General features: G+C 40.0%; 1 long non-coding RNA gene across 2 annotated transcripts in view; it reads left to right on the top strand.

The window, feature by feature from the left end:
• The first annotated feature begins 963 nt into the window (after positions 1-963).
• LOC142488489 (uncharacterized) overlaps positions 964-9813 on the top strand; it is a 43304-nt gene continuing 34454 nt past the window's right edge. For both annotated transcript variants that reach the window (XR_012799434.1, XR_012799435.1), the window contains exons 1-2: positions 964-1244; positions 4128-4206. This is a non-coding gene — a long non-coding RNA (uncharacterized LOC142488489). The remainder of the gene's footprint in view (positions 1245-4127; positions 4207-9813) is intronic.

The following is a 9813-nucleotide window of genomic DNA, read 5'->3' as shown; positions in this document are numbered from 1 at the left end:
ACTATGGGGACATAGTATATGGCTCGGCACCCCAAACCCACCTTAGCAAACTTGATAGCCTCTACAATCCAATATGCGGTTTTGTTCTCCAATGCAACTACAACACACATCACAGTGAAATGCTCAAAGAACTAGATTGGTCATCACTTGAGTCTAGGCGCAAAGTTCATCTCTCCTGTGTTGCCTTCAAATACTTTCTGGGCAAGCCCTTCAGGAGTTGTACATGACAAAAATACATTTGAAACGCCATTAATTTGTGAATTTTGTCATCAAATTATCCTAGTATTGTCAAACTTCAGCCAAAAAAACGAATACCCCGTGCCATTTGTACTGTCCTTGGGATGAATAGTTATTTTCAAAGCTCCTTGTACTGTCCCCAAATATATTTGTATATAGTTATCATATCCCCTCTTAGATGCCTTTTTCTAATGTAGACAAATCTGAATTAGCTAGCCTCTCCTCGTGTCAGATTCTCCATCCCCTTTATTTATCTGGTGGCTCTTTTCTGCACTTTTTCTAGTTCCATAATTTATTTGTTATGGAGTTGTGCCCAAAACTGTACAACATATTCAAGGTGTGGTCTTACTAATGCTTTATACAGTGGCATAATTATACGTTCTCCCCTTCCATCCTCGGCTCGTTTAACGCAGGATAAGATCTAACATTATGGATATTGTGAAAAATCAAAAACCTACAGTATTAGGCAGCAAATAATTATTAGTGATAAAAAAATAAAGTGTAAGTAACACCACTTTAACTACAAATAGCAATAAACAATTAGTATACTGTCCTTAGAAAGTGCAGCTCCCAAAACAGAACTAAGACCAAATCCAACCAGCAATTGATTAAGAAAACAGGTGCGCAAATCTCATCAGGACATAGAAGAAAGAAATGAAGACACCAAATAGTGCAATATTGTCAATTATGCTAAAGCAGTAAAATTCAGGGCATTATTGAAAACCCTGCTCTCTGATTGGTTAAAATTCCGGGCATTATCCAATCAGTAATGCCCTGAATTTCAGCAGCTTGCAAAATGCAGTTTTCAATCTGTTTATTTCCAGCCAATCAGCTTTCAGAACAGCTGAGACAGGGCAGGGGATTGGTTTGAATTAAGTAAAAGCTCTGAGACATGGCAGGGGATTGGTCAAAAAGAATCAGCCACGGTTTGACTCCTCCCCCTCCCGAGCTGACTGAGATTTTCTGAGCAGATTCAGTTGAATTGGGGGGAGAGAGACTGCAAAGAAGTAAGTGTGTTGTGTATAGAGATGCAGTGTGTGTGTGTGTGTGTGTGTGTGTGTGTGGGGGGGGGGGGGTGTAGAGGTGCTGTGTTGTGCTGTGTTGTGTGTAGAGCTGGGGGGGAGAGTGCAAAGTTTAGTAAGTGGCTGCATTTTTTATTGTGGCTGCTGTGTGTGTGTGTGTTGTGCTGTTGTATGTGTAGCAGCAGTTTGTGTGAGTGTAGAGCTGATGTGTGTGTGTGTGTGTGTGTGTGTATAGAGCTACTGTGTGTGTGTATAGAGCTCCAATGTGTGTTTGTTTGTGTCAGTAGCAGTGTTTATGGGTGTAGCATGTGTGTGTAGCAGCAGAGTTTGTGTGTGTGTAGAGCTGCTGTGTGTGTAGAGCTGCTGCTCTGTGTGTAGAGGTGCTGTGTAGTGAGTGTAGAGGAGATGCTGTGTTGTGTGTCTAGAGCTCCAGTGTGTGTGTGTGTGTGTGTAGAGGCACTGTGTTGTGTGTGGTGTGCTGTTTTGTGTGTGTGTGTGTGTGTGTGTGTGTGTGTGTAGCAGCAGTTTGTGTGTGAGCTGCTGCTGCTGTGTGTGTGTGTGTGTGTGTACACAGAGGGGGCAGCAGTGTGTGGATATACAGTAGATATCTGCAGTGTAAGAGTATATAGAGGTGCTTTCATGTATTTACCATTTTATTTTAATAAAAAAATCTATATAACTATACAAAAGTGTCTAATATTTATGAAATAAGCCTACATTTAGCCTATAATAATAATAATCCCCTCAGAACAGGGCATTACTGGCCAATAATGCCCTGGCTGGGTTAAAGTCCCTCGGCTTCGCCTCGGGCCTTCAACTCTTCCAGCCAGGGCATTATTGGCCAGTAATGCCCTGTTCTTCAGGGATTATTACTTAATTACAACAATGCGATCAATGTTGAAAATTCTATAAATTTTGCACTCACGTGTTCAACGTGATTTAGGGCGTTGTGGTTATTAGAAGTTACCAACTTTTTAATCTGGATACATGCTCCGGATCAACACCAGTAATTTTCATAAGAAAGGAAGGGAAATCCACATACAAAGGAGAAAAAGCAAAATAGTGTAATATTGCTTTTAATATTAAAAACACAAAGTATTCCACTTACATAAGTGTCTTTGTGGTAGGCATTCAGACCACCCTGGGTCATATGGATAGATAGCACTCCACACAGCAACAGCATACACTGGCCTGATCGGTGCAGTCTTCCCCTCTGAATGTCACCAACAAAGTTCCACTCTGTAGTCCACGACTCCACCCAACGCGCGTTTCTACTTTAAAAGTCTTCCTGATGAGATTTGCGCACCTGTTTTCTTCAGCAAATGATTATTGCCACCAAGATATCAAAGTGAAGCTACAGATTGATGTGGTACGGAGATGTGTGTTACTGCGGTTATCAATTTATTTTAATTTAAAATATTTCATTTCTCTGAAACAGTTCAAGCAAATTGTCTGAAAATATAGTACAATTGGCACAATTATGCATTTAACGTTTTGTATTAAGAATCCGGACGATGAGATTTAGCGTTTAATTTTTTTTACTCGCTTAAAAAAAAACGAAAAAATTATTCCAAGATGCGGGCTGCAGTTTGGTTGAAACTTTTGGCAGATCTAAGGGGTAGATCGTCAGAGTAGTGTTTATTTGTCAATGTTAAATTTTCTCCATTTAACGTATAGATATCCGTAACGCGTATCCCGAAAGGTGCTCAGCGCTACGATGTCCTGGCATTTTTCTTCAAAATAGCAGATCGAAACATTTTAACTGACGTTTGGCTTAATCATATGCAAATCATATGGTAATAAGCAGTTTACCTAATAACGGAGATCCTCAGACCTTATGTTAGCGCATGAGAATAACTACGATATTTAGCACCTTCCAAAAGCTGGTTTTGCCTACATCCAGACCCCGATTATCATTTAGTTTTTAGCTGGGAAAAGTGTAAAAGCAATGTAATGAGTATAGGACATAACCCTTTCATTACAAAAGTTATATGTCATATACAGATATACTGTATATTAGAGATCATATAAATGTGTGGAACACATTAATAATAATAGCATGTTCTTGTATAGCGCTGCTAATTGTACGCAGCTCTTTACAGAGACATTTTGCAGGCACAGGTCCCTGCCCCGTGGAGCTTAAAATCTATGTTTTTGGTGCCTCAGGCACAGGGAGATAAAGTGACTTGCCCAAGGTCACAAGGAGCCGACACCAGGAATTGAACCAGGCTCCCCTGCAGCAATCTCAGTGGCAGTCAGGGTTTTTACTCACTGAGCCACTCCTTCTCCCAATTAACTGCGTCATAATTTTTTGTGATTAAATTGATGTCTGTGTGAACTAATATGGTATATAATATAGTAATGACTGTATAAACTATTGGTGTACAATAATGTATATCCATACATACTTAACAATATAAATTCATATTTCATCTTTATAAATGTACAATTCAAATAAATTAAGGATTTAATAAAAATGAAATATGAATTTATATTGTTACGGTATATATGGATATACATTGTATATGTATACGTTATAGTCATTATAACATTATACACTATATGATGAGTGAAAACGTTAATAAGTGTAAAAATTGAACATTTCTCAGTATTATAACAATATTTGAATTGGCTTTTGGTAACACACATGAAAATCTCTCTTAATAGCGCTGATTTTATAATGTGCCTTAAAGTTTGATCAATGCGCATGTGCAGTGTATAGGAAAATGCGTCTCTGAGACATGAAAATCCCCATTAATAGCGCTGCTACTCTGACGAACGGACATTATTTTTGCACCTCATTAGCTTTGAGGATACCCATTAATAATAACAAAACTAACATCTGTTTCGTGAACTTCACATTATTAGGTAAAAATGAACGGCCTTCTGATGACCTACCCCGTGTTTTGATGGCAGAAAGTGTGGCGTCCAGCCTTAAACATTACAAGCAAGTATTGTACCTTTTTAAGAGAAATTACTGAGGTTGCCAATGTCTCATGGCAGCCATCTTGTAGAGTAGAGGAGTTCCAACCTGCTGTTGTTGCAGTTAGACACAGATACAGTATATGTAGCTCCTAAGACAAAACAACAAATACTCTGTTATGTTAAATAAATAAGTTTGATTCTTACTTACCCGTGTCTAGCAAGTGTGCTTGGAAGAAGTGAAGTGTTTCAGTATAACTGAGAACAGAACGGTACCCTCAATTTTATCAGAATGGGCCAAGTCGTTTGGCCGGCGAAGAGAGAACACACTTACAAAACAAAACGGACAAGCACACTCAAATCGGCCCCACAGTCTAGTTGAAGTCTTTACTCACTCGCTCATCCAATTACAACATATGTGCAAAATCTTTGTAGCTGTCACAATATTAATTCAACAATCTCAATATTAAAAAATCCAAACTTACAGTACATATAAAAAATCTTCGCAAAGCCCCATATGTGTAGATTAATTCTACCATCAATAACCTGAAATAACATGTTCTTAAGAGAAGTAGTCTCTACTGTACGTGCTCTTTTTAAGTTTGTGTAAAGTTACGTTGCATAACCAGAATGATGTCTGACTACTGTATGTGAGAGCATCAGTTCTGTTACATACACTCAATCACACCTTTCATATCCACCATTTTACAATGGTAATTAATTATTACTTTTCACAATATGTTCAACATTCCACTGCAGTTTGAAATCTCTGGTAACAGTCACCAACACTTGACCCCTCTGCGTCGAATGCTGCGTTGTCATGGCGATGTGTCGCCACAGACAAGGTAAGGGAAGTTGCAGAGGCCTTATGTGATCTCCAGGCATTTAATTTAAATGTCTTGGGGAAGAGTGCGGGGCCTCTGTAAACACCGTGAAACCCCCTGGAAAATCTTGCACCCCCCAGTTTGCGCACCCCTGATTTAAGGTAGGTACAGGTGGCAGTTTTAAGGGCTTCAAAGGAACAATACTGCTTTACCCGCAAGTTTTTTATTTGTATATGTAAAGCATGTGACAATGTATAATTGTACATTCTTTCCTAAGCTGGCAATCGTTTAGTAGTCCTGTAAATCTGTAAAATCCTGATTGTGTGCCTAACGAAATGGCCACCTTCTGACTTTGCACTGCAGGCAGTGAAATGCAGCAGCTGGTATGTAATATTATATTACTTAGTGTAACACATTATTGTTACAGCTTTCAGAGTACTATAATAGACAGTCTGATGTTTGGAACACAGCAGCAGATCTGTTTGTGATACTTTGTTGCCAAAGGGCAGAGCTAAAAAAGGTATGTGTCAAAGCCTGTTTCAAAAGAGGAAGTAGAGGAAGTGTATATGACTTTCTAAATGGTTTCTGTAGCCACCAAAGTATGATCAGTAGATTAAAAAAAATCCTTAAAACTAGCATTAGAAGTTTAAAAAAATGCAGACTGTATTAACTAATACTACAGAACTGATTTATTTAAAAATAAACATGTAGGATTTTTCACATTTTTCCTCTTAAACAGCCTCCCAGCATGGTATAATTGTAGCTAAATCAGATTACTACAGTATCTTAGTCTCAAAACTAAGTATGAATGTTTGGAACCCGCATAGTACTCTGTAACAATCTCTCACTAAGCGAAAATGCATTCAGCTACTCTGATTGCACTTTGCCTTAAAGATAATTTTTAAGTCAGCGAAGGAACCCTTTGTCACGGGAGACCACGTTATTTACACCTTTTTTTATCGGGATCATTCATTGAGCAAAACAAAGTAATGAAATAAATTGACGTTTGTTCGCCATAAATTCGCTTACACACAATGATACACAAAATACAGACAAAAAGACACACTTACTTACTTTGGGACTGGGGTTGAAAACTAGACTTTCCTAGGTGCAGGGAACTTTATGGGAGAGTTTTATGCTGACTGGGACTTACAGTAACCTGGAATCTCCTGGAACAAAATCGGAATAAAATTCCATACGTCACCGCTACGTTCTCTTCTGCGTATTTGGTCCCTCCTGACCGCGAGTTAGTCCAAATCTCCTGGAACTCAAAATCGGCATCAAATCCCAGCCACGTCCACTATGATCATTTCTGAGACCTTGGGCGCAAAAGTGAGGACTTAGACTCTGGCAGGCAGGCTTTTCAGGCTTGAAATCGAAGCCGGTTGCTCTGCTATTCGCATAGAAACAACTTTGAAAAGTCCGCCCGCACTCTTACTACCGGAGAGAGCGAATCTGATTGGCTCATCAATTCTTATAGTATTTTCAGTTTCATTCACAAAACTGAACAACCAATCAACGCATGGGAACTTTCCAAAGCAGTCAATCAGAGCCAAGCCAGCTAGAAAAGCCGGGCCAGCGGGAAATCCTAAATAGCCAAGAGACATGCGCAAGCCTGCCACCTCTCTATCTGGCTATCTCAATACCACCCGCTGGACCGGCTCCACCAGGTCTGGCAGAGCAAGTGGCATCCTGGAGAACTGCCATTGATCTCCGGACCTGGTACTCCACCTTTCCCCGCTGACCAATTGCTATTCACACTTCTGGACATCCTCTGGTTGCTTTGAACTCTGATGTCCAGCAGACCTTTTGGCACCTATGGGTTAGCTCGGGCAGCCTGTTTGGACATCAGTTCCGAATGTAAAAAGCACGTCTTTTTATTAAAGTATATTTTCATACACTTCTGAGTCTCTGGGTACCGGGGACAGAAAAGGAAAAATATTGTATTTTTATTTCTATCTGCCTTTATCCCCACACTCTTTCCCTTGGACTGTTTGGACTCTGAGTCCCTCCTCAACCTTATATATGGTTGGGGCACCGACAAACCCTATACTGGTTGTGGGTCACCTTGGCACTAGCTGGAGTACCCCCCTTAACCTAGGGATTCCCTCAAATACAGGAATACATGTTTTATCCCTGTGCCTCAGTCTCCTTTCTGGGTTGTGCTGAAGCAGGGTATCCTAGTGGTGAGTCGCGCTTGCGTTTTCAAAGGGAGGTTTTGCTGGGACTATGTCCCTACATGTATCCGAGGATCAGTTATGATGCCCGGGTACATTTATGGGGTAATCGACAAACTCCGGGCCGCAACCTCCTAGGCACATTCTGTCAACGGTTCCTCCACAAAAAAAACCCCTTGAAACTCATACCCGAGCAATCCCTGCTTGATTGCATGCCCGGAAAGGGAAAAACACAAAAAACACTCTTTTAATACATACAGTACAGTATAACAGTGATACAATGTTACTGGGTCCAAGAGTCAACTCTCTTGGACCCTTATACATGGATCAGGGGTAACCAAAACGGGCCTCACCTTTATTAGAGTGCCTGGTTACCCCCTACCTTCACACCCTTCAATTCATTTAGTATAAAAATATTATCAACCTTCCAATCCCTCCTTATATCTTTACCAAATACCCCTAACTATAATATTTATTAGAAAATATAAATGAATTATTAACAAATAAAGATACCGCTTGGTCTTGATAAATATACAATGGAAGACGAAACATCGATGGTACTTGTTATTAAATTGACGCGTGCCTTTATGTACTTATGAGCTAACCCGATGATTATCTTGTCACACAATTTTAGTGCACCATTTTTGTGTATGTTGTTGGTGGGTTGGTATTTCTCTGATACTTGAGTACAACTACCCCAGGAGATGGAGAGCTGTAAATCTATTAACAACTTTTAATAAAGAAGCAATCACATCTCTGAGACTTGAATATAAGTATCCCAGGAGATGGAGTACTTGAAATGTATTTACAACATTGTGGTACTTGAATTGTATTTTATTTCTTTTCAATAAAGAAGCAATTATTTCTAGTACGCTCGCTTTACTCTGGAATTAATCTCTTGGGTTGTCTATAAGTAAAGTAGCTGAACCTTTAGCCCAGAGCGCTCCAACTGGTGACCCATGGGCCAGATGTGTCTCACTAAGGACCTTGATGGGGCACTTGGACTAGGACAACCTTTTCCCTTGTTGTTTAGTAATTGTGAGTGTTGGTTTTTCTTAACATTTTATGAATAAAGTATATGATTAAAGAGTATCTAGTGTTTGTTGCTTTTATTTTTTGTTGCATTTATTAACCTTTTGTTATTTTATAGTAGCTATATAAAGGCATGTCCAGCTACTTTTTGTCTGTTTAAAAAATGAGTACAAACTACAGACAAACTAGACTATTTGTTGTTTGCTGCTATGTTTTTGAGCATGATTTTCTTGTCAATATTATAGGTGTGTGTATAAATGGTGTAGCCTAGTCCCCTGGCTATCATCTTTTCTTTGTAACAGTATAAGTATAACAGTATAAGTCCTGTTAGACACAGGCACTCTGGGGGGATAAGCTCTCTCTTTGAGGCCTAGCTTGTTGTTGCCTGGATACACTATTGCTGTATCCAAGGGCTGGCCTAACAACAACCAGAGAGTGTCATCCTTGGGGAGGATACTGGCTGGGTCACATGCCCATGATGTGATGCCTGTCAGTGTCAGACCTGCCCTGTTATGGGGCAGGATTACAAGCCCCTCCCCTGGGGTACATAAGCTGACACTCTCCCAGAAGTCAGGAGCTCTCTCTTCCCTCCCCCTGTGGAGTGAAGCACTTACCCTTTATCCCATAAGGGGGTAAGGAGCTGAGAAGGGGCCTGCAGGGCCTTAAGCCCTGTGGGTACTACTTCAGGGAATGTGCCTGTCATCACAACATGTATGTTGCTAATAAAGACCCGGTTGAATCCATCTGTTGTGGCTACTTGATTGGGCCACTACCTGAGTTGCCAGTGGGGTGGATGCATCAGGATCCTCACCGGCTGGAGGCGCTGCGCTATAAGGATCATCACTGAGAGCCTGTCCTGATGCCTCCCCATACCATCACGGAGTTCTCAAGGCCTTCTGTTGTACCAAAAAGGTATGCACCGCACCAGAATACACCGGTAGCTATTTGATCTCACTTAGGGTAGGGAAAAAAGGTTCTACATAGTATATCTTATTACGTCACAATCAGAAAGAAGAGTAATATTTGTTTGTTAAGGTTTAAACCAGGGAAAATTATTAAAATATAATATGTTAAATAATGAAAATAGCATGTGTCTTTTGATGTGTGACTTCTGTACAAAGTACAGGAATAAATGCTCATATAAATAGTTTCTATTCATTTTATCCTGGATGACATTTTTTCCTAAGAATACAATGAGTCAGACAAAAGGGCATATGCAGGATGTTGTGATTAGAGATCAAGAGAAAGACCAACATGACCAATGCATAATGAATAATATTTGTCTTGTCTTTTTCCTCTCAGCTGAAAATGGGAATTTGGAGAAATATCAAGCTGATATTTCTATATACTCAAACAAGACTTTTGCAGAAAATGAATACAGAATAATTTAGAAAATGTACTTCAACCAATATAACCAACATACACTGAGCAAACCGTTAAACTATGATAGAATCAATAAAGAGGAAAGCACTTAGTGGTGTATACAGTACAGGCATACCCCGCTTTAAGGACACTCACTTTAAGTACACTCGCGAGTAAGTACATATCGCCCAATAGTCAAACGGCAGCTCACGCATGCGCCTGTCAGTACGTCCTGAA

The sequence above is a fragment of the Ascaphus truei genome, chromosome 2 (genome assembly GCF_040206685.1).
Source record: "Ascaphus truei isolate aAscTru1 chromosome 2, aAscTru1.hap1, whole genome shotgun sequence".
Lineage (NCBI taxonomy): Eukaryota > Metazoa > Chordata > Amphibia > Anura > Ascaphidae > Ascaphus > Ascaphus truei.
Note: the sequence above shows the minus strand (reverse complement) of the source record. Positions and strands in the feature narration are given on the sequence as shown.